Raw genomic sequence first — 3846 nt, 5'->3', positions numbered from 1 at the left:
AAAAAAAAAAAAAAAAAAAAAAAAAATCCCTAGACTCAGGTACTCCTTTCGCCTCTGCCTCCCACAGTGCTGGGATTACAGGCATGAGTCACCTCATCTGACTGTGTTTTTCATCCCAGTTATTTCAAGGCCTCTGCCCTGGAAGTGGAGATAGTGCCCCTGCTGTAGGGTCTGTGTTTCTCCCGATATTTCACCTGTCAGCGGGTCTGCAGGCCGCCCACACCCACCCAGAACTATCACTCAGACACTTGACGGTAAAGGCCATGCTCACCCCCAGCTCTGTATTAAGAGGGACGCCTGGTCATTCTAGAAATGTCTGCGTTGCTCATGCCAAGCCTCGTGGGCAGTATTTATCCACTTCATGGAATCCCAGCGGGTGTTCGAGTCATCCTGCTGACATATTCCCCTCCTCACCTCACCTTCAGGCTGGTTTTCCTTTAAATGATTTATTGAGGCAAAATTCACACAACATACAGTTAAACATTTAAAGTGTACAGTTCGGTGACATTTAGAAATTCATAGCGCTGGGCAACCTCCACCTCTTGGTAGTTCCAAGACATCTTCATCACCCCAAAGTAAACCCTGTACCGCCTAAGTCACTTCCCAGTCCCCAACCCCAGCCCTGGCCAGCATGGATCTGCTTTCTGTCTCTGTGGGTTTATCTGTTCTGGACATTTCATGTACATAGAATCAAACGATATGCAGCCTTTGTGTCTGGCTCTCGCTCGGCATCATGCCTTTGAGGGTGGTTCATGTGATGGCCTGTGTCAGATCTGCAGTCCTTTTGATGGTGGAATAATATTCCACTGTATGGACTGACCACATTTTTTGGGACATATATCCATGGATGGGACATTTGTGCTGTTTTCACCTTTGGCTATTGTGACTAGTTCTGCTCTGATGTGTGCACATGAGTATCTGTGTGAACACCTGTTTTCAGTTCTCCTGGGTATACACCTACGAGTGGAGTTGCTGGCTTTTCTATGGTGACTCTTTGAAGGCTTTTCTGTTTAACTCTTTGAAGATCCACCAGACTGTTTTCCATGGCTAAGACCACTTTCCATTCCTACTGGCAGGGTACAGAGTTGGTGTACCTTGCCCCTTGGTTCTGTGGATGGGACCTTCCTTATTTGGAAATAGGGTCTTTGCAGATGTAATTAAATTATGGATCTTGGGATGTGAGCCTTCTGGATTTAGGGTGCGTGCTCAATCCACTACCGGTGTTCTTATAAGAGAAAGAGAAAGGAGAGGGTAATCTGAGGCATGGAGTTTAGGTTGATATATTTTTTTTTTTTTGAGTTGGAATCTCACTCTGTCGCCCATACTGGAGTGCAGTGGCTGCTCCCGGCCACCTCAGCCTCGACCTACTGGGCTCTGGCGATCCTTCCGCCTCAGCCTTCCGAGTAGCCGGAGCTACAGGTGCGTGCTACCACGCCCGGCTGATTTTTAATTTATTGTAGAGATGAGGTCTCATCAGGTTGCCCAGGCGGGTCTCGAACCTGTGGGCTCAGGCAATCCACGCACCTCAGCCTGCCAAAGGCGTCGGATTACAGGCTGAGCCTCCGAGCCCGGCTAGGTTGATATTTTTTAACAGCTTTATTGAGCTATAATTGACATACCATACACACATCCATTTACAATATACAATTTCATGGCTTTTGGTATATAACAGAATTGTGCGACCATCGCCACCATCCATCTTAGGACATGCACAAAACCCAGGAAAGAAACCCATGCCCTTCACGGCCACACACCCCTGCAGTCCTAGGCAAGCACGAATCGACTTTCTGTCTCTGTCGACTTTCCTAGGCTGGACATTTCACATAAATAAAATCATGCAATCTGTGGTCCTTCATGACTGACTTCTTCCACTCAATGCAATGTTGGTTTCTGTGACTGAATATTATCCCACTGTATAAATGGACCACGTTTGACTTATCTGTTCATCTGCCAGTGGACACTTGGGTTATTCCTGCTTTGTGGCCATTGTGAATAATGCCATGATGAGTATTTGTGTGCATATTTTTGTGCAGACACACGTTTCCATTTCTCTTTAGCTTGATGTGTTGATCCAGTTGAATGGTAAGTTTTATTTGATGTAGAAAATATATTGTTTAAATAGAGAGTTACAAAAATGTTGCAATGAGGTTGGAAACATTTCTCTTCCTTTAGGACAGATGGGCTGTATTGGAATATCTTGCTTTTCCCCCTCTGGCGGGCGTCTGTCGCTTTTATGGGTCTCAGCCCCATCTGATGGGCAGTTCCATTTCTCAGCATCCTCCTCTCCCAGGCCGTGACCCCTGTCTAGTCACCCACTCTCCGGGGGACCCACACACTTCCCCAAAGAGCTTGAGGCCACCAGAATGTTCTCCTCCACTTCACATGTCTCCAGATACACTCTGATTCTCACCATCCTTTCACTCATGCCTTAATCCCAAATCTCCTGTGTTCTTGTCTAAGGCAAACCCCCAATTCATTCTCTCTCTACCAGTCCCTCTTGTATTTATCACAGCTCACTTTTTCTTCCCCTCAAAAGCTTAATGAAGAACTCCCTTTTGGAGGTTAAGTCATGTCCCCCAAAAGATACGTCCAAGCCCTACCCCTCGGTTCTGTGACTGTGATCTTCCTTATTTGGAAGTAGGTCCTGTTGGGAAGATTGGAGAGCTGTGTGCAGAAAAATGAAACTGGAGCCCCATCTCTCCCCATATACAAAAATTAACTCAAGATGGATTAAAGAGTTAAATGTCAGACCTGAAACCATAATAATCCTAGAAGAAAACCTAGGAAGCACTCTTCTGGACATTGGCCCAGGCAAAGAATTTATGGCTAAAAACCCCAGAGCAAATGCCACTAAAACAAAAATGAACAAGTAGGACTTAAACTAAAAAGCTTCTGCACAGCAAAAGAAATAATCAACAGAGCAAATAGGCAGCCTGCAGATGGGAGAAGATATTCACAAACTATACATCTGACAAAAGACTAATATCCAGAATCTACAAAGAACACAAATCAGCAAGAACAAAAACAATCCCGTTAAAAAGTGGGCAAATGACACGAATAGACGTCTCTCAAAAGAAGATATACAGATGACCAACCAACCTGTGCAAAAATGCTCAACATTACTCATCATCAGGGAAATGCAAATTAAAACCATGAGGAGATACCACCTTACACCAGGTAGAATGGACGTTATTAAAATTAAAAAACAGTAGATACTGATTCAGTTGTGGAGAAAAGAGAATGCTTACACACTGTTGGTGGGAGTGTAAATTAATACAACCTCTATGGAAAGTGGTAAGGAGATTTCTCCAAGACCTAAAAGGAGAGGCGCCATTTGGTCCAGCAATCCCATGACTAGGGATCTACCCAAAGGAACAGAGGCCGTTATATAAAAAGATGCTCAAATGTTCATCGCAGCACAATCCACAATTGCAAAGACGTGAAATCAACCTAAATGCCCATCAGCTGATCAGCAGACAATGAAAATGTGGTATGTATATATGATGGAATACTATTCAGCCATCAAAAAGAATGAGCTATTGTTTTTTGCAGCAACTTGGTTGGAACTGAAGACGATCATCCTACGTGAACTAACGCAGGAACAGAAAACCAAACACCGCATGATCTCACTTATAAGTGAGAGCTAAACGAAGGATCTGCAAAGGCAGAGAGAATGGGATACGGGATGCTGGAGACTCAGAAGGGGGAGGGAGGGAATAGAGGATGAAAAGTCACCTATCAGGTACAATGTGCTTGGATGGGGGTGGTGGGTACACTCAAAGCCCAGACCAAAAACTATTTGTAGCTCCCAAAGCTATTGAAAATAAAAAAGTACATATACACAAT

This window comes from Carlito syrichta, unplaced genomic scaffold (assembly GCF_000164805.1).
Source record: "Carlito syrichta isolate Samal-C Ts95f unplaced genomic scaffold, Tarsius_syrichta-2.0.1 Scaffold311975, whole genome shotgun sequence".
In the NCBI taxonomy this organism is placed as follows: Eukaryota; Metazoa; Chordata; class Mammalia; order Primates; family Tarsiidae; genus Carlito; species Carlito syrichta.
This window is presented reverse-complemented; position numbering follows the sequence as displayed.